The sequence below is a fragment of the Protopterus annectens genome, chromosome 1.part2 (assembly GCF_019279795.1).
Source record: "Protopterus annectens isolate FY-2018-M chromosome 1.part2, PAN1.0, whole genome shotgun sequence".
NCBI lineage: Eukaryota > Metazoa > Chordata > Ceratodontiformes > Protopteridae > Protopterus > Protopterus annectens.
In genome coordinates, this window is record NC_056727.1 from 165,526,191 (window position 1) to 165,548,272 (window position 22,082).

At 46.4% G+C, this 22,082-nt stretch overlaps 1 protein-coding gene across 1 annotated transcript in view; it reads left to right on the plus strand.

Moving 5' to 3' along the window:
* The window catches only part of PPP2R5A (protein phosphatase 2 regulatory subunit B'alpha), a gene marked incomplete in the record, with an annotated part of 2,279,188 nt that overhangs the window by 950,946 nt on the left and 1,306,160 nt on the right, over window positions 1-22,082 (plus strand).

Consider the following 22,082-nt stretch of genomic DNA (forward strand, 5'->3'; position numbering starts at 1 on the left):
AAGCCCATCTGCAGCTATGTCCAAAACCTCAAAGGCAGCACACACCAGTGTGCTGACCACCAGTTCAGCACACCAGTGTGCTGAACTGGTGGTCAGTTGTGCCACTTTCACTGAGCAGAGAAGCATAGTGAATTTGCTGGCTGACTAATTCAACTCAGACTTCACCCCCCCCCACTCTTACCTGCTCCCTCTCCCATGAAATTCCTACTAGCATAACCCCTCCCAGTTATTGACAGGGAGCAGTTCTCAGCGATGCTCACTAAGACCAAAAACACAGCCTCAGTGGGTCCCAACTGTATTCCAGGATGCCTACTAAATGGCTTTAAACATGACCTATCAGGACCACTTGAGTCACTTTTCCGTTATACCCTCAAAACAGGCTTTGTACCACAGTAATGGAGGACTGCAATGGTTATCCCACTTCACAAGGGTGAACCAGACACTGAAACTAGAGACCCATTAGTCTGACTAGTCTAATATGCAAACCTATGGAACAAATTGTCATGGAAATGATGAACAAAGACAGGGACAACCTTTAAACACTGGAACTAACCCAGTTTGGCATCAAGGGAAGGTTATGCCTACTAAACCTGGTGGACTTTTTGAGAAAGGTCATCAAAGCAATAAATGAGGGGAAGATGGCAAATACCCCTACCTTGACCTGGCTGAGACATTTGATACAATGCACCACTCTTATAGTTGACATACTCACCAAATTGGGAATAAACCCCTGCGTAACACTCTGGATTGCCAGCTAGCTCACAGACAGAACCCAGGAAGTCAGGATTGGTAAGGCCACCTCCACTAAGAAACTGGTCACCAGCAGGGTGGCTCAGGGCTTTGTGCTAGGACAATTCCTGTATGCCATCTACTTCTCATAGGTTCATAGGTAGGTACTAGGCTATCTGCCGTAGGGCCTATACAGAACTATTCCCTGGCTATTGCTTACCACAAATATTTACTTTCCTGGACCCCTGTCTAGCAGGGCTTCTGATAGCCTAGTACCCACCTATGAACCTATCTGCCCAAAGGCATTTATAAGCCTAGCCAGAATGTGTTGGCTTTCGCTGCCCCCTTAGATTAGTTCCCTGTGTCTCTGTCCAGCAGACCCATTGAAGTGATTTTTCGGGTAAATTTTCTGTTTCCCATCTGCTTGTCAAGGTTTCTCTTGAAGAGGGTCATTGAGACACTCTGCCTGACATGTATAGGCAGCCTATTCCAGAGTATGGGGAGTCTCTGGGTCAGGAAACCTATCTGTCCAGCATGTTCTGCTCATCGTGATGATAAGGTTAAGATCCCTGGAGCATGTGGCTTGTAGGGATTGGGATTTCTTTAAGTGTAGCATGTCCAACAACTCTGGGTTTGACATGGCCTTGTATGTTAGGCAGAGATCACCTCTGAGTAGGTGATATGCGACAGAGTGTAGCTGTAGTTTCTTTAGACAGTCAGCTTAAGGCATCTGCTTTAGGCCTGTGATTCTTTTTGTGAGATATTACTGCGGCCTTTCTAGTTGTTGCAGATGTCTTGTGAGGTACATATCAAACAAAGGGGCATTGTATTCTGTAATGGGTCTAATGAGGGATGAGTACAGGGGGACAACGACCTCCTTTTTTCTGGATGAAAAGTCCTTAGTGATGAGTTGTGCCACGTAGAAGGATTTTATAACTCTTGTGGCTATGTGGTTATCAAAGGTGAGACTACTGTCCACCAGTGTCCCTAGGTCTCTTTTCACACTTTCGGTGTTTAGTGTACTGCCACCTATGTGGTAGTTCACAGGTACGTGTTTTTTTCCAAAGGAGACAACTGTACATTTTTTGGCATTTAGTTTGAGCCCATGGCTCTGGCAATAGGCATCTGTTTCGGTAAGGCCCTTTTGTAGTATATCCATATCATTTCGGGATTCAGTAATGGCTCCCAGCTTGCAGTCATCTGCGAACTTTGTAAGCCAGAATCCCTTTAGTGTTAGTGTTGGCCTCTACTTCAGATAAGTAGATGCTAAACAAGAGTGGTCCCAGGACAGAACCCTGTGGTACACCACTTGTCTGGAGCTGGATTTGGAGTCTGCTACTTTTACAGTGTGTGTTCTGTCAGTAAGCCAGTTTGCAACCCATTGAGTGACATAGGCATTAATGCCCAGCTTAGTAAGTTTATCTATGATTCCAGAGTGGGGGATAGTGTTGAAAGCCTTGGCGGGGTCCAGGTAGGCTGTGTGGACCACCTTACCCTCGTCCATGGCTCTGGAGACTGATTTGAAGAAGTCGATTAGGTTCAGGAGGCAAGATCGGCCCTTCAAGAACCTAGACTGGGTGGGATCCAGTGTTTGAAGGTTGCCAATGTCTTTGTTTATAAGTTCCATGATAATACGTTCCATGGCCTTGTAGATTAGGCTCGTCAGACTGATGGGGGACAGTAGTTCTCTGGATCCAAAGTGGATCCCCCCTTGTGGAGTGGGATGACTGTAACTGTGCGCCACTCTCTGGGCACCAAGCCTGAGGTGAGGCTATGATTAAACATGACACATAGGTGAAGTGCCATTTAATTTTGTAGCTCATGCATTACACAGCCTGGGATGTCGTCTGGTCCCGTGGATGCTGTATTCCTGGCTTTGGAGAGTGCAATTTTTACCTGAGTGGCTGTGATTACCGGAATTTGGTATTCCTTCGGTATTGATGGGCCCTTTAAGGGGTGAGAGGGGGTGAAGTTGGCACTGAATCTATCTGCCAGGATATTGGCAATATCCTTGTGATCAGTGTATCTAGTGCCATTCTGCTGTAGCTCAGAGCAGATCTGAGTATTGCCATTTAGATTCTTGACATAGCTATAGAATGCCTTGTGGTTGTCTTTGGAATCTTTGGCAATTTTGTTTTCGTAACTAGCTTTGGAAGATTTTATGAGGGATCTTGGCTTTCTGCTGAGGCTGGTGAGGGAATTTTTTGAATCCTGGGTTCTTCCCCTTTTCTGCAACAGTTTCTTCGTTCTGTTGTACAGGTTGTTTCTGGCAGGGGACCACCAGATTGGCTTTCTTTTTTTTAGAGGACAGTGTCTTGGTTCTATTTGGGATGGCTCGGTCATGCACGACTGAATGTGCTTGTACAGCACCTTAGTGTAGGATTCAGCAGTTTAACTTCCAGTTCCCATCTGCATGGGTGTCATGAAGATGTTCTTCGTCTACCATTGCTGCAGTCCTGACATATGGGTATTCCGCTGTCCACCATCGGCCCGAATACCAAAGGGCTAGAATCTGGCGTTGGTCATGGCGCTCGAGGCTGACATCAGTATGTGCCAGTACAAATGCGCATGACCGACGCCATACCCTCAGTCTTTCTTGCCGCGTGGTCCTAAGCAGAAGCAGTGTTTGCAAGTGCCGTTCGGCTTTTTGGAATTGTCGGTTTTCGAGTTTCAGACCGGAGACCAAGCTGGGCTGAGTACCCGTTGGGGACACTTTTGTCTTTTTCTTGCCTCAGTATTACCGGATGTCAGAAAAAGTTACTAACTGTATTTCTTGTGGGAAACAGATTCCTCATAGGGGTTACCATTTACTCTGTATTCCTTGTTTAGGGCCTGAGCACGGCGTTGTTGGGTGTCGCTTTTGTGCTGCCTTTGATAAGCGCACTATTAAGCGTTTGGACTGTGCTAGGCTAGTGTTTGGTAAGCGGTGCAATTATAACATGCCGCCGGATTCTCCGCCAGTTCTAAAACCGCAAAGAGTAATCCTTTGCGGTCCAAACAAGATGAGTCCATTGCGGACACCGGTTCGGTAGAGCCACCGACTACTTCAACGGCTCCTTCTGACAGTTTAGCAGAGTCTCAAGGTGAGCCTCTGCTACTTCAGGAAGTGGCTTCTCCTGTTGTAGGCCAGGCTGAAGGGGCTTCTCATGTCGGTGGTTCCTCCCCTTCTCATAGTAAAGCCTTTCTAAATCTAAATCTGCCCCTGCTGGTGTCTGTCCACAGGGTCCAGCTCCTAGAAGGCACATGTTAAAGGTGGCGGAGGATTTGATTACTTTAATTAGGGGTTCTATGCCTCCCCCTGAGAAAAGGCCCAGGGTAGAGCCAGGGATAGAGAGCCTGGATCAGTCTTCCAATGACTCTGATTCTTCTGTGGAAGAGCTCCAGGATTTCCCTCCCTACTCTGATTCAGAGGCTGAGGATTCTCTCCCTCTCCCCTCCTGAAGATTTTCTTTTTCTGCAACCTTGCATTCCATGGGGAGCATTTTAAATGGGAAGGCCAGGATTATTCTGATTCTCGAAAAGCTTAGAGAATTCTTGTTTTGCCTCAGCATAGGCCTTTGGCTATTCCCCCTGTATTGGATGTTGTTCAGGATGTTTTTTCTGAGGCTTCTCTTAACCCTGACTCTTTGCCTCCTGCTCCTGCTAAACCAGATAGTTACTGCAGGGCCGGAAGCTCACTAGTATTTATACAAGGGTCCTAGGCTGACCCAGACACCATTACTCAAGGCCCCAAGGGTGTCAGGGCTGCTGTGGTTAAGAATCCAGTTCCTTTGGACAAGGATGCTAGAGCTCTGGATAGGTGGGGTAAGAAGTTGTATACCTCTTCCACTTTAGCTATGAGAGCTTTACATTGTCAAAATTATTTGCTGGGCCAATTGAAATGTAAAGTTGATGCTTTATCTGAAGGTGTTGAATGTAAAGAGCTTCAGGATTTAGTGCATGTTTCAGAACAAGTTGGTAAGCATTCTTTGCAATATGGTTTTGATGCTTTACAGGCTTCTTCCAGGGTGGCTGCTACTAGTTCAGTTCTTGAGGCATGCCTGGTTAAAAGTTCAGACATTGTCAGAGCATGTTAAGGCTCGGATTATGGATGCTCCTTTGCAGTCTGATGTTCTTTTGGCCCTCCGGTTGAATCAGTTTTGAAAAAATGGGGGAAAAGGCTAAGTCTATGCAGACAGTTAAGGATTGTTTACAGGTTCAGCCCCCTAAGTTCAGTTGGAATTGGCCTACTAAAGGGTGGTCTTTTCCCTCTTCGGATTATCAGTCTAGGGGAAGGTCTAGGCGAGGTAGGGGTAGAGCTTCCTCTCAGGGCCCTGCTACTCCTAGGACTTTGGGTTCTTTTACCCCCTCTGCTGGGGAGGGCAGGGGTCAGTCCTTGCGGAAACAAACTCAATGACCTGTGTCTTCAGCTGCCGGACTCTGCCATGCTGGCAGCTCCTCTAGGAGGAAATCTGGGACTTTATCGCAAAGTATTGGCATTTGGTTACCCAGGACAAATGGGAATTGGACATTGTAAATCGAGGCTACAAATTTTATTTCCACACTTTCCCTCCTTTCAAAGGTATGCCAGATGTGCCTCATCAGCAAAGACTGGAGGCACGGGCAAAAAATTTCTTCTCTGCTTCAGTGGAGGGCAATACAGGAAGTACCTTCTGCTGAAGGAGGCACAGGGTTTTATTCCCGTCTTTTCTTAGTGCCAAAGGAAGTAAATACTTGGAGACCAATTCTGGATTTGTCCATTCTAAACACCTTTTGGAAATTCCAAAGTTTAAGATGTTAACGTTGCAGCAGTTGCTGCCTATGCTGGCAAGGCTCACAGAGGCCTATCTTCACATTCCTATCGGCCCAGTTCCAGGAAGTTCCTGAGATTTGAATGGGAATTTGCATTGTCAGTTCTCTGCATTGCCCTTTGGCTTGTCTACTGCCAGGGTATTCACAAAAGTCCTGGCTCCAGTAATTGCTTTTTTCAGACTACAAGGAATTCAACTTTATCCTTCTCTGGACGACTGTTTGTTTCTGGCTCAAGGCAAGCAAGAACTTCTTCAACATCTTCACTATGTAATGACAGTTTTAAGATGCCTAGGGAATTCTGTGAGCGAAATAAAGTCCAGTCTAGTACCCTCACAAGAGATGTGTTTTCTGGGTGTGAGACTGAATACAGCAACCCAGATGGCATTTCTTACCCTGGACAAACAAAGACATCTTCATCAATACTTCCAACAGCTTTCAGTAATGTCCAGGCTGACTGCAAGGACAGTCCTTCAAGCCTTAGGGTTCATGGCATCTTGTATTCTAGTGCTTCCCAATGCCAAACTGCATATGAGGAAGTTACAATGGTATCTCAAAAGCGTGTGGACTCAACACAGCCACGATTTGGACACTGTCATTCAGATTCTCCCTTGCATACAAAAGAATTTCTGTGGTGGGCTCAGAATGTCACCTAAACAAGGGACTCTCTGTGACCCAGCCAGAGGCATGTCAGATATTAACGACAGGCCTCGAGTCGGCCTGGGGAGCTCATCTCGAAGGAAAATGGATTCAAGACCTTTGGCCCCAGAGCTACTTCATTTACATATCAACATGACAGAGATGCTGGCAGTTCAATTTGCTTTGGAAGCATTCAAGAGCCTACTTCAATCAGGACTGGTGTTGATTCGAACAAACAACATGACAGTCATGTGGTACATCAACAAGCAAGGGGTACCCATTCTTATCCATTGTGCAGACAAGCAATGCTAGTATGGGAAACTGCTTTAAAACTGCACATCACTCTTGAGCACAGTTTCTGCCAGGAGCACAAAATTCTTTAGCAGATGTTCTGAGCAGACAGATTGTGGATCCTCGAATGGTAGATGGATCATCAGGTGTTTCTGCAGTTGACCATGGCTTGGGAACTCCAGACATAGATCTGTTAACTTCTCCTCTGAATTATCAACTGCGAAGTTTTGCACAAGGCTATTTCATCCGAAAGCCTGGAAAATAGATGCACTATCCTTCAGCTGGAGAAACCTGCGGCGTGTATGCCTTTCCTCCTTTGCCTCTTCTTCCAAAGGTATTGTTGAAAGTCAGGAGGAAATGCCTCGCATGAGTCTGATAGCACCAGATTGGCCTCGACTACATTGGTACCCTCTCTTAAGGAGTTTAATTCTTGGGACACCTTGGCCATTACCACAGATTCCTCACTTATTGACTCAGGAGGACAATCATTTTCTCAATATCAGTGTGCAGTCTCTTTACCTGACAGCCTGGAGAATTCAGTTTTGAGGAAGGAAGGCCTGCAGCTTCCACAACAAGTTTTGGATGTTCTTTTGGAAGCCAGGCGTCCTACTACCGAAAGTTTATGCTGATAAATGGTAGAGATTTTTTCTTTGGAGTGCAGCTCACGGCTTTGATGTTAAATTGCCTAACTTGAGTTGTATTTTGCAATATTTGACTGTTTTGTTAGACAAGGGATTGTCTTTCTCTTCTGTTAAAGTGCATGCTGCAGCTATTTCTGCTCACTATGAATGTGACCCTCCTTTGTTTTCTCATCCATTGGTTAAACAGTTTCTTAGAGGGGCAAAGAATATAGGACCAGAAGAGCTCCCACTCCAGCCTGGGATCTTACTTTTGTTTTGGAGAAGCTGACTCTGCCTCCATTTGCACCTGCAGCTACAGCTGAGTTGAAGTTGTTGTCTTGGAAGACTGCTTTTTTGTTGGCTGTTACTTCTACTCGAAGGGTCTCTGAATTACAGGCCCTCATGGCAGTAGAACCATTTCTGATTTTTCACAACGACAGAGTTTCCTTACGTACTAATCCTACTTTTATGCCTAAAGTAATTTCAAATGTGGCACTGAACCAATCTATACATTTGCCTACTTTTTATGCTGACCCCCAAAATAAAGGGGTGGAAGTTTTGCATTCTTTGGATGTGCATAGGCATTTAAGATATCATTTGAGCAGAACCAAAGTGTTCAGAAGATCTCAGCGGTTGTTTGTTTCTTTTGCTTTGACTTCACAAGGGAAAGCTGTTTCAAAACACACTATCTCCAAGTGGATTGGCCATTGTATTGCTTTTTGTTATTCTCATCATGGGAAAGATGTTCCTGCTGGGATCAGGCCTCACTCTACTAGAGCCACGGCCACCTCTACTGCTTTTTGAGAGGGTAGCTGCTAAGGACATTTTGGAGGCAGCTACTTGGAGTTCTGTACATACATTTACTAAGCATTATCATTTACCTCTTTATTCTAGGTCTAGGGCTGGGTTTGCCACTGTATAGGCCCCAGGGCCGATAGCCTAGTACCTACCTATGAACCTGAACAAAGGCCTGCAGTTTAGCTACTTTTCTGGCTGTATCTGGATAACTTGCAAGTATAGTGTAAAACATGGTCTGAGCCAGACAAAACTGAGGGTGATTAGAGACAGAAAAGAAGCAGTCCTTTTACAGAAGGTAAAGATGGTAACAATGACTCTCACAAATCCCATTATATGTCAGTGGCATGGGAATTCACAGTAACTCAAGTCTGGCATGAGTTATTTAAAGCATTATGGGAAAGAGAAAGGGTTGAGGGAGAACAAGATCATGTTGATGCATCAAACCCCATTGGTAGCCATGTTATGGAAAACAAGCTAAAATTACAAGTAAAGCACTTAGTGATTTTGATGTGTTAAATAGGTCAGGAAACGGACAAGAGTGAAAAAAAAACAGATTTTTAGTTCTAGTGTGGAGTTTTCCTTTAACATTTTAGTGCAGTCCACAACTGGGTGCGTGTTTCACAGGATTTACCCACTGTTAGTGTGGTGTGATCATGAGAGTGAAGGTAGAGAGACTAAACATAGCCAGCTGTGTCCTGCACCATGTCCTAGCAAGCTGTAGGTCACCTTCTATGTCCCTAGAATCCCATAGCCCCTTCCTAGACCTACTGGAGATACTTACCATTAATCATTCTCACATTTATTGGCCAAGTATGCACACATGCAAGGAATTTGACTCCATTTTCAGTGACTCTCCAAGTATGAATTACATAAACAACATACATACAACTACTAAGAACAAGACAAACGACGTGCAGCTATTAAGAACAAGACAAAAAAGTAAATATACATATACATACAAGGTGCAAAGTGCAACTCAGTGCAAGAAATACTGAAATAAACTCTGAAAGAAACTAGTATTAACAATATGTAAAAAATACGGCATAATCCTTGGAGGCTTGGGAAAAAGAATACCCCAACCTAATAAGCTGAGTTAACCATTTATGAACTTGACCTCTGGAAAAAAAAACATCTTACATCTGCTTGTTTTGGTGCTTATTAATCTGTAACGTCTGGCTGATGGTAATGGTTCAAAAAGATGGTGGGTTGGATGTGAAGGGTCGGTGATGATTTTCCCTGCCCTTTTCATGACTCTGGAATAGTACAGGTCCTGTAAGGAGGGCAAACTAGCCCCACTGATACTTTCGGCAGGCCTTGACTATTCAGTGTAATCTATTTTTGTCAAGATTAGACACAGATCCAAACCACACTGTTATGGATGAGCTGAGAACAGACTCAATGACTGCTGTGCAGAACTGAATCAACAGTTCCTTTGGGAGTTTGAACTTCATCAGCTGTCACAGAAAGTATATTTGCTGTTGTGCCTTTTTTATGATGGAGCCTACATTAGTCTCCCATTTCAATTCCCGGGAGAATATAGATCCCAAAAAACTTGAAGGATTCCACAACTGACACAGCAGTATTAAATATAAAGCGAGGGGGGGGGGGATAATATTGTAGTACCACTTCTAAAGTCTACTGTCATCTCCACAGTTTTAAGAGTGTTCAGTTCCAGATTATTCTGACTACACCAAAGGCCCAGCTGCTCAACCTCCCGTCCGTATGCAGACTCGTAACCATTCCTGATGAGCCTGATAGTTGTATCATCTGCATATTTAATAAGTTTGACAGAGGGGGTCCTCAGAGGTGCAGTCATTAGTGTAGAGGGAGAATAGCAGTGGGGAGTGCACACATCCCTGGGTGACACCTGTATCCGTTGTGCAATAGCTAGGTATAAACCAACTAACCTATTACTTGGAGACTTTAGCTACTCCTCTATAGACTGGGAAACTTACACTGCCTCATACTTGCAGGCACAATGATTTCTGGATTTTATTGACACAAACATGCTTGACCAGATGGTGTGCACACCCACCAGAAGTTGAAACATACTGGACCTGGTACTCACCAATATGAGAGAGCTCTGCCCCCCCCCCCCCCATGCCACGGCCTCACTGGTAAGGTCAAACCACAAAGCTGCCGCCTTCAGAATAAAAATACTCTTTAACCCCAACAAACCTTGTAATGCTTAGGAACTATTACAAACAAACTACATCCTTTTAAGGGATAGCTTGTCAAAACTCCGTGCCCCTCCCAACCCCGGGTTCACAGCTGTCTGTGCAGATTTTTTTCACAGAGACCATGTGCAACTATTAAATGGCTGTATAGAGGCTGCTGCACTTACTAGAAGAAAGTGGAATCTTAGCCTTAATAGGGTATACAACAAAATAAAAAAGGTCTGGCTAAAATCAGGGAGAGCAACTCCAACAATGATAGGAGCTCTGTAATTAAACTAAAACTAAAAGTCCAACAAGGCCAGATGTTCTTAGTGTTTCACTGTTGCAGTCATTACATTTGGGTAATCTGCTGGCAGGTTGCCGTGAAGTCAGCCTGATTAACAAAGTCTTGGGTCCTGCGTCAGTTGCTGTCCCTTCTTCCATGACGTCAGGTCATCAGGGGTGTAAAACTTGCAGCCAACACCATTTTAATCCGTCTTTCTTGTTGCGCGGCACCCGAAGCAGAAGCAGTTCGCAAGTGTCGGTCGGCCGACTCCTGAAATTTTCGTTTTCGAGTTTCAGAACCAAAGTCTTCAACCTAAAGCTAAGTACCCCATTGGGGAAACTTTTTCTTGCTCCTTACCGATGTCAGTAAAAGTTAATTGTGTTATTTGTGGGAAGCAAATACCTCATAAGGATTTTCATTTGTACTGTATTCCTTGCCTAGGCCCTGACCACAACGTGCCTTGCTGTCGGTTTTGTGCTAAATTTAATCAACGCATTATTAAGCGTCGGTATATTTATGCATCAAAATATTTTGGCTCAAGATTGAACTATCCAGAAATGTCGTTGGTTAGCAATCAGACTACAGGAATACCTAAAAAATGCAAAGAAAAAGACAGAGACAGACCGTCGAGGTTCAAAACCGATGATGAAGCTTCTCCTAGGCCAGTCGCAGGTTCGCTGGTACTCAGTGAGGTGCTTTTGCAACCCCTGATGCCCGCTACTTTTGATTCACAGGCCTCTGCTGAGACCCATTCGGCATCTGGTATGCCGCGAGACACTTGAACCCGTGGATATCTCTACCTTAGATGGGTCCGGAGCCTCTGAGCAGGCACCGGCTTCTGAGGGTGATGTCCTTCAAGGATGCATCTGCAGTCATCACATATGGGTTGTCCTGCCTCAGGCAGCCCTTCGGTTGGCCGGATTCCAAAGTCTGGGTCTGGCGTCGGCTAATGTCGCCCTCTCCCCGACGTCAGAGCACCTGGGGTATAAAAGCGTCAGCCGACGCCATCTTCCTCAGTCTTTCTTGCTGCGTGGTGCCCGAAGCAGAAGCAGTTCGCAAGTGCAGGTCGGCCAGCTCCTGTAATTCAGCTACCGAAGACTTCAAAAGCTAAGTACCCCGTTGGGGACTCTTTCTTGCCTCATCCGATGTCAGATAAAGTTAATAATTGCTTAACTTGTGGGAAACAAATACCTCATAAGGATTTCCACTCTTACTGCCTCCCCTGCCTAGGCCCAGACCACAACGTCTCGGCCTGTTCAGCCTGTGCTTCCTTCAACCAACCTAGACGTCGGGCGGAGTTTGCAGAGGAATTCTTTGGGGCTAGTTTTTCATACAATATGCCGTCGGAGACTCCGACTTCACATTTAACAAAGAAACGGAAGGACAAGGATCGACACACGCGGCCCGCGGTTTCGGCTGAAACCACGGCCAGGCCTACCGCGAGTGTCTCGGTCTTGGCTGAAACCAAGTCCTTGGTACTTCCGACCCCCGAAACCGCTCAACCGACAACCTCGGCCCCGGAGGCCCCTGCTGAGTTGGTTATTGAATTTCCCTCAGAAACTGGTGTCTTGGAAACTTCCGACACCATTCCTCTAGACAAAACTACACCAGCACGTGGTGCAGCTAGGCCTCCTGCATCCATGTCCATAAAGGCTTTCACCAGGGCTAAAGCTGCTAAACATACAAAAGCTTTGCCTCCCAGGGTTATTCCTCAGGGACCCTCTACCAGTTCACAGATTCTAACTTTAGCAGAGGACCTTATCTCCTTAATTAGGGGCTCTCAACCCCCTCTAGACAAAAGGCCCAGGGTTGAGCCCTCTGATCCCCATTCCTCAGAGGAGGCCTCTGATGGCTCTGCTCTCTCGGACTACCAGGAGGAGGCTTTTTCGGCCTACAAGGATTCTGATGCAGAGGAATCAATCCCCTCGGCCTCCCCTCCTGAAGAACTATCCTTCGGAGAGACCCTTCACACTATGAGAGAGCATTTCAAATGGCAGGGCCAGGAATTCTCTGACTCCAGGAAAAGATTAAGAACTTTTCTGCATTTACCTCAGCATAGACCTTTGGCTATTCCTCCTGTTTTGACTGTCATTGATGATGTGTACTCTGAGTCTACCATAACCCCTGACACACTTCCTCCGGCCCCTGCCAAACCCGATGGGTACTACAGGGTCCCGGACTCGCATCTTTTTCTTTACAAGGCCCACTCTGCTGATCCAGAAACTATTTCCCAGGGCCCTAAAGGGGTTGCAGCTACCACTACTAAAAATCCACTCCCCTCTGAAAGGGAGTCCAGGGCTTTAGAGAGATGGGGTAAAAAAGTGTATACTTCTGCTACTCTTTCTATGAGGGCATTAAATTGTCAATTTCATATGATACAGTACCAAGAGTATTTGTTAGATGAATTGCATAAGAAACTGTCTTCTCCTGAACCCCTAGATCGCAAATCACTTCTGGATCTGGTACATAACTCCCAGCAGGTTAGCGACCATTTCTTAGTGTGGTTATGATGCATTGGAAGCTTCATGTAGGTCAGCTATGACAGGTGCAGTCATACGTAGGCATGCTTGGCTGAAGGAACAATCTCTGCCAGACCATGTTAAAGCTAAGCTCTGGATGCTCCACTGGAAAAGCAAAAGTTATTTGGCTCCACTGCTCAGGAGGTCTTAAAGAAATTTGAGGAAAAAGCAAAATCTGTACAAACAGTCAAAGATTTTCTACAAGTCCAACCACCAAGATTCAGCAGAAATTGGCCTACCAAGAATTGGTCCTTTCCAGACACAGAAAGATTCCAGAGAGGCAAGAACAGGCGTTCCAGAGTTAGAGGGCAAGCTAGAGGCTCCTACAGAGGACGTCAATGGCAGCCTCCCAACCAGAGAGGTAGTGCAGGACCTTCAACTGCTGCACAAGGACAGACTCAATGACTTTGCTTTGACTCCAACCAGGGCTCAATTAGAAGCACCTTTGGGCGGAAAGCTTTCCTTATTCTCAGAAAATTGGCACAGTATTACAAGAGACAAATGGACACTGCAAATAATAGACAAAGGATACAGGTTCCATTTTCACACATTGCCAAAAAGAAAAGGCATGCCAGACCTGCCACCAAATCAAAGGGCAGAGGCTTTGAAACAAATCTCCAACTTAATGCAAATGAAAGCTATAGAAAAGGTTCCTCTTTCAGAACAAGGCCAAGGATTTTACTCCAGACTATTCCTTGTTCCAAGAATAGAAAATCAATGGAGGCCTATTCTCGACTTGTCCGCACTGAATACTTATCTCATTGTGCCAAAATTCAAAATGCTGACTCTACAGCAACTCCTTCCCATGCTGGGCAAGGGGTCTTGGCTGGTGACTCTAGACCTCAAGGAGGCATACCTGCATGTTCCTATCAGACAAAGTTGCAGAAGGCACCTCAGATTTCTTGCAGGTTCAGAGCATTATCAATTCTCAGCATTGCCCTTTGGCTTATCTACTGCGCCCAGAGTATTCACGAAATGCCTGGCATCAGTAATTGCACACTGCAGACTTCAGGGGATTCAAATATACCCATATCTGGACGACTGCCTTATACAAGTGGACAGCCAACAAACTTTGGTAAAACACTTGAATTATGCCATCCACCTACTTCAGGCCTTGGGATATACAGTCAACATTCACAAATCAAGACTTGTTCCATCCCAAAGAATAACTTTTCTGGGTGCGGATCTAGACACAACCACCCAAATGGCTTTTCTCACAGAAGAAAAACAAAGACAACTACCGGATTACTTCAAGAATCTGACAAGACAAACTCAGCTGACTGCAAGGAAATTCCTGCAGGCCCTGGGTTACATGGCATCTTGCATTCTTCTGATTCCACAAGCAAGGCTGCATATGAGGAAACTACAATGGTACCTAAGGAGTTTATGGACTCAGCACAGTCACAGCTTAGAAACTTTGATCCCACTCATTCCATGCCTCCAAAAGGAATTTCTGTGGTGGGCTCAAGCAAGCCAGTCGAACAGGGGTCTGCCCTTCAGCAAACCAATAGCCAGCCAAACCATTACAACGGACGCTTCAGACCACGGTTGGGGAGCACACATGGTGGGCAAATGTATTCAAGGACTATGGTCACAAACTGAGCTACGCATGCACATAAACTAAAAGGAAATGCTGGCAGTGATACATGCAATCGAGGCCTTCAAACCCTTTCTGCATCAAGGCCACCTGCTAATAAGGACAGACAACACCACAGTTATGTGGTACATAAACAAGCAAGGAGGCACCCATTCCTACCCTCTTTGCAGACTGGCAATAAATCTATGGGAACTTTCCTTGAAACTCAATATAGAGCTGCAATCCCAGTTTATGCCAGGAAAAGACAATATACTGGCGGACAGCTTAAGCAGAAATATCATGGATGCACACGAATGGATGCTGCACCCAGACATCTTCCTACAGATAACATAATCATGGGGAAGACCAGACATAGATCTTTTTGCCTCCCCCCACAATCATCAGCTGAAGAAATTCTGCTCAAGGACATACCACCCACAAGCATGGAAAGTGGACACCCTATCTTTCAGCTGGAGAACTCTAACAGTGTATGCATTTCCACCTCTTCTATTAATGACCAAGGTCTTACTGAAGATCAGGACAGAGCAGCCAAAAGTGATTCTGATAGCTCCGGACTGGCCAAGATAGCACTGGTACCCACTGTTAAAGAGCATGTCACGCACAAAACCATGGCCTCTTCCTCAATGGCCACTTCTCCTGACACAGCACAATTACAAAACTCTGCATTCCAACCTGAAAACCTTGCAACTAACAGCCTGGAAAATACCTTGACTCCTCCTCTGGATAAGCTATCCAAGAGAGTGAAGGATATCATCATGGAAGCTCGCAGGCCTTCCACAAGAAAGGCATATTCAGCAAAATGGAAAAGATTTCACACTTGGAGCACCACAAAGGGCCTAGATGCGACAGTGATGAACATGGCACATATCCTGGAATACTTGGCAGAAATGCTCCATAATGGCCTGTCTTACTCTTCCATTAAAATTCATGCTTCAGCAATTTCAGCAGAGTACAATACTGACCCACCTGTCTTTTCTCATCCTCTCCTAAGACAGTTTCTAAGAGGAATTAAAAACATCAATCCTCCAAGGAAACCTCCAGTGCCTACTTGGGACCTTAACCGCGTGTTGGAAAAACTAGCTCTGCCTCCCTTTGAACCAGCAGCATCTGCAGAACTACAGTTCCTGTCTTGGAAGACCGCCTTCCTTCTGGCCATAACCTCAGCAAGAAGAGTATCTGAGTTACAGGCCCTTATGGCAGTACAGCCATTTCTTATTTTTCATCAGGACAGAGTCTCATTGAGAACCAATCCTTCATTTATGCCAAAGGTGGTATCCAGGGTCTCGTTAAACCAAGCTATTCACCTGCCTACCTTCTTTCCAAATCCACAAAACAAAGGGGAGAAACTAATGCACACCCTGGGCATACACAGACAGTTGCTTACTACTTGGACAGAACTAAAAGCTACAGAAAAACTGATCAGCTGTTGGTGGCATATGCTGCTGGTGCACAAGGAAAAGCAATTTCCAAACAGACAATTTCAAAATGGATAGGGAATTGCATACGTTTTGTTATTCCTTTCATGGAAAAACTGCGCCAGCTAACATTAGACCTCATTCCACCAGAGCCACAGCCACCTCCACAGCCTTCTTAAGAGGGGTGGCTACCAAGGACATTTTAGAAGCTGCTACATGGAGCTCCGTGCATACATTTTCCAAGCATTACAATTTACCTTTATATTCCAGATCCAGAGCAGGCTTTGCTACGGCAGTCCTGCAGGGCATTTTAGCTACACCATCCTTTACATAGATCCTCCACCCCCCAGTATGGCTATGGTATTCTACCCATATGTGATGACTGCAGATGCATCCTTGAAGGACATAGTACAGTTTTGTACCTACCATAAATGTAGATGTCCGATAGGTATGCATCTGCAGTCAGGTTTCCCCTCCCTCCTTCCCTCTTGGGCATTTATTGGGTACTTTTCCCTCTCATAGCTAGCTGGGGTTATCTATTATGGTGTATTTGTTTTATATATAGATATTTATATATATATATGTATATATATATATATATATATATATATATATATATATATATATGCATATATATTTCTGTGCATGTTTGGAATTTATTGCATTTCTCCAAATTTAGCCTTCTTTTGAGGGCACCTGGCATCTGGGGCAAAAAACACTGAGGAAGATGGCGTCGGCTGACGCTTTTATACCCCAGGCGCTCTGACGTCGGGAAGAGGGTGACATCAGCCGACGCTGGACCCAGACTTTGGAATCCGGCCGACCGAAGGGCTGCCTGAGGCAAGACAACCCATATGTGATGACTGCATATGCATACCTATCGGACATCTACATTTATGGTAGGTACAAAACTGTACTTTTTCAGGCCTAAAGATTTGTATATTAAACCGACACCATCTTCAAAACTAAGGCCAAAATCAACTTCTATGTCTAAAAAAACGATGCTTGGCCCACATGCACAGGCCCCTATGCCTAAAAAACAAATGATCAAAATGGCTGAGGATTTAATTGCCTTGATCATGGGTACCCATCCCCCTCCTTCTAAGAGGCCTAGGCAAGGCACTGACTATGAATCATCAGATCAGGTTTCTGTTTCTTCTGATCAGGAATTATCTATTCCACCTTATGAGGACTCTGATGCAGAAGATTCCATCCCTTCTGCTTCTCCTCCTGAGGATTTTTCTTTTGGAGAATCTTTGCGTACCCTAAGGGAACACTTTCATTGGGAGAGTCAGGATTTCCCAGAATCTAAAAAGAGGCTTAGAGATTTCCTCCTCCTTTCTCAGCATAGGCCTTTGGCTATACCTCCTGTTCTACACATTGTTGATGATGTTTTCTCAGAATCCAGCATAGCTCCTGATTCCCTGCCTCTGGCTCCTAGTAAGCCAGACAGATATTACAGGGTTCTTGACTCCCCCAGATTCCTTTTTAAAAACCCTACTGCTGACCTTGAAACCATTTCTCAGGGTCCCAAGGGCGTTGAGGCTTCTACTGCTAAAAATCCTACCCCTTCTGATAGAGACTCCAGGGCACTTGATAGATGGGGTAAGAATGTTTACACGTCTGCATCCTTGGCAATCGGGGCTTTAAATTTTCAATTTCATATGCTTAAATATCAGCAGCATGTCATGGGCTTACTTAAACAGAAAATGATGTTGATTTCTGACTGTGTGGAAAATAGAGAGTTGCAGGGTTTATTGCATTCAGCTGGACAGGTTGGGAAAGCATACTTTGCAATGTGGTTTTGATTCCTTGGAGGCCTTATGCAGGGCCGCTGTAACTGGATCTGTGATAAGAAGGCATGCTTGGCTCAAGGAGCAAAATCTGCCTGATCATGTCAAAGCAAAATTGTTGGATGCTCCTTTACAACAGGACAGTCTATTTGGTAATAAGGCAGAAGAAGTTTTGAAAAAGATGGAAGATAAAGCTAAATCTGTGCAAACTGTAAAAGATTTCCTACAAGTGCAGCCGCCCAGGTTCAGTAGGCACTGGCCTACTAAGAACTGGTCCTTTCCAGTACCCACCAGAGCTGCTCAGGTCAAACCCAGACATTCCAAAGGCTCCAGGTTTCAGTCACAAGGAACTCGTAGAACAAAACAATGGGGTGCCTCCACCTCCAAATCTGGAAGTAACAAGGCACCTTCCTACGGTAAACAGTCTCAATGACTTTCCACTGCAATCACTTATCTTTTGGCCGCCCCTTTAGGGGGAAAACTGGCACTTCATGCACAAAACTGGCAACTAATTACCCAGGACAAGTGGGTTTTAAATATAGTATCCCAGGGATACAGATTTCATTTCCACATGTTGCCAATCCCAAGTGGATGGCCAGATCTGCCTCCAAATCAGTGGGCAGAGGCCCAGAAACAAGTTATGTCCCTCATGAATATGGGGGCTATTCAACCAGTACCAGAAAAGGAAAAGGGACAAGGTTTTTATTCAAGACTTTTCCTGGTACCCAGAAAAGACAAATCATGGTGTCCAATTCTGGACTTATCCATTCTAAATACATGTCTGGACATTCCAAAATTCAAGATGCTGACTCTACAACAGTTATTGCCTATGCTAGGCAAGGATGCCTGGTTGGTAACTCTAGACTTAAAAGAGGCTTACCTGCATATCCCAATCGGGGAATCTTGCAGAAGATACCTCCGCTTCAAAGCAGGCTATTTGCATTACCAGTTCTCTGCACTGCCCTTTGGCTTAACTACTGTGCCCAGGGTCTTCATAAAATGCCTGGCACCAGTAATTGCATTTTGCAGACAAAGAAACATTCAGATGTTATGTGATCCTATCTCGCCTACATTCTGTACTGATGGGTTCGGAGCCGATCCTCGGCTCCGACTCGGCACGCTATACTATAGAGCGAAGTCTCTTATTGGCTGAGCTATTCCCCATCCCAGGATGCACCACCACTGCTTCCCCAGATCTCGTTTGCCGCTTGATAGCTTTAGACGTGGTCTCGGACTTGGCTGAGCGAAGTACTATTTACTGACACGTTTTCTGTCAGAATTTTCCTAATTTTCACCCAAAAACTGTTTTAACAGCTACTACTTCTCGTGTGTGTAGTTGTGGAGTTTGTGGTAGTGTTTTTTTTGGTAGCGCTGGTGTTTCCCGCCTAGGACAGTCACGCTCTATTTAGAACTTTACATTTAAATTTACCTGTATATATATATATCAAGAGCTGTTCTAACAGCTACTCTTGTGTGTGTTTTTTTCTCTCTATTGACTTGTGTACCATTATCGAAGAGTCAAGGTTCCGTTTAAGTTAGAGGGGCCTTGCCCTCGCGCTTTAGTGGGAACGTTGTTTCTCTCTACTGGTACATTTGAGACTTCTGTCTGAGAGTGTGTTTGAGTTGTTGGCGAATAGTTTTTATTTTTGTTGCTCATCCCGTTTAAGTTAGAGGGATTGGGCGGTTCTGTGTAAATGTTATTTACCTTTTGGTTCTTACTGTGTGATATTTTGTCATGTCGAAGGAGCATAGGCCTTCGGGCTTTAAAAAGTGTGGTTACAAGATGTCCATCACGGACGACCACTCTCTATGTGTCTATTGCTTAGGCCCTAAACATCTCCAAGAGTCGTGCAGTGTCTGCCACGCTTTCTCTTCTCGTGTCCTCCAAGAGAGGAAAAACAAATTGATATTAAAAGGGCTTATTTCCCCTTCTTTTGAAGAGGCTTTATCTACTTCCTCCTCTCCTTCGAGGAAGAAAAAGGTTTCGGCTCCGACCAGTCCGTCGGAGCCGGCAACTAAGAAATCAAGGCAGGCTTCTCCGTCGGCTCCACGGACTTCGGAGCCGAGGTCGGAACGGTCTGCCTCGATGCCTCCAGCCTCGACTCCTCTGTCTTCGGAGCCGAGTGCTCGAGCATCGAGAGGCGGGTTACCTGCTTCGGCTCCATTGCTTTCGGAGCCGATGAAGGTCACCCGCTCAGACTCTTCTACTTCGGCGCCGAAGTCCCCATTGGCTCCGAGGGAAATTGCTGTATTGGTGGAGTCTCCCTCTGCGCCGATACTGCTGGAAACTATTCGGAGCCGGTCCCCCAGTTTTTCAGAACCGGCGGAGAAGTCAACTCGGACCCGATCGGTCTCTTCTCGGTCTTCGAGGATGTCCGATTCGGATATAGACAGGGTGCTACAAAGGTTGTTTCAGTCTCCGGTGTTCCAAAAGTTGGTCTCGGCTCCAGCCCAGTCGGCTTCGGAGCCGGTTTCCCACCCTGTTGCCTCGATTCCTCCTCCAACAGCCTCGGCGCCGTTGGAGTCGGTGCTGGTGGAGATTCTAGGGTCGGTTCCACCTTTACTCCAACACCGCCCCTTGGGTCGGAGTTCGGTACTCGGACCTCCTCTGTCGGGCCCGGGGGTGTCGCTTCGGGACCAATATTATCGGTTCCGAGCCTCCCTCTCGGTGCGTCGGCTTCGGGAGCTCCGGCTACTGTCGTGGCCTTGGAGGTTGAACCTGGGGGTCCTGCCTTCAGGGCCATGAGGAGTGCCTTGGCCAAATCTTCCTTGGCCACTTCCACCGTCACACCGTCACCTTCCCTTGACACCGAGACTGGTTCCTTTGTAGTCCCCCTGTCTCAACACAGCGGAGCCCCGGGGCCTGAGACTACTCCCACTGGAGGTTCCCTGCTTCCTGAGGGTCCCTCCGAAGAGTCTTCGGAGGAACCTCCCAGGAAGAGAGAGTGCAAGAGGAAGCACATCGACTCCCCCGATGAGTCTCTTACCACGGACACCGATCTTGATGATGCGGAAGGGTCCCCAAAGTCATCCTCGGGTAATGTCTCCTTTGCGGACATCTTGGAGATCCTCAAACAACGAGGCGGCTGACAGTCCAAGCCCCCTTCTGCTGACGAGTCGGTGTTCCTCAAGGCCTTCGGGGCTCAGCCCTCCGCCTCCTGGGTGTCTCCGCCCTTCGATGAGCTCCTAGATTTGATCTCTCGAAGGGCGTGGGAACATCCAGATTCTGTGGAACCGGTGCCAGCTCGTCCTAACAAATTTCTCTCGGCGCCCCGGGAGAAGGAATTTCTCACCAAAGGTGTGGCAGTAGATGCCCTGGCGGTGGCATCTGCTACCCAACAAGATGTGGCAGAGGCCTCGACGTCCATCCATCCCCCTAAAAAGGAGTCTAGGAGCATGGATCGGTACGGGAAGCGCACCCTTACCTCAGCAGCCTTTACTTTAAGGTCTCTGAATTATTTGACGCACTTCACTAGACTTCAGAGGGATCTAGTCAAGGAGCTTTCAGATACCCTCTGTGGTAACTTACCTGAGCAGTTGGCCCAGACGGTGAACTCTCAGCTGGCTACCATTTCATCTTTGTCGAACTCGGCCATGAGGCTCATTTCATATGCAGCCGAGGGTGCGAGTAGAGCGGCGGGAACGGGCGTTGCTCTACGGAGGCAAGCCTGGCTCCGCCTGTGTCATTTTGCGGAGGCTTTTAAGTCTTCCTTTGCCGACGCTCCCTTCGATGGATCCTCTCTGTTTGGACCCAAGGTAAAGGACACCTTGACTCGCTGCAAACAAGAGGGTAAGACTTTAACTGCCGTAGGAGCACGGTTTTCCACTCCCTTCGGGCCTTATCCCAAGGCTAGAAGAGGTGGGAAAATGTGGTTCCGTAAATCTCAGAAGTCTTACTCTTCGCAGCAGAGTGACCCCCCTTCTAGAGGCAGAGGAGGGGGACATTTTTCAGGGAGACGCCGTCCCAGAGGCGGCAGAGGCCACCGCAACACTGGAGACCGCGAGTCCTTTCGTGGCTCCTCAGCCTTCCAACATCCTTGAAGGTGTCCCCGACTGCGCAGCTCATGAGCCAGTCGGGGTCGTTTCTCGAAGCACCTAAAGGCCTGGGAAAGTGTCACTCAGGACGAGTGGGTGCTCCGAATCATCGCCGGAGGTTACGTCATCCCCTTCTCTCAACTCCCCCCCCCCCCGTCCAAAAGAATCCCGGACCCGCCACCCAGTCAACGGGAACAAGCAGCCTACGAAATCTCAAAGCTGCTTCAAAAAGGAGTCATCCAACCTGTCCCCGCAGACCAGACCGGATTAGGGACTTACTCAAAATTCTTTTTGGTGCCAAAAAAGACCGGGGACTGGAGGCCAATTTTGGATCTCAGCAAACTAAATCGTTCAGTAAAAAAGTCCAAGTTTCGGATGGTCACCTTGCAATCCATTCTCCCGCTGCTGGAGAAGGG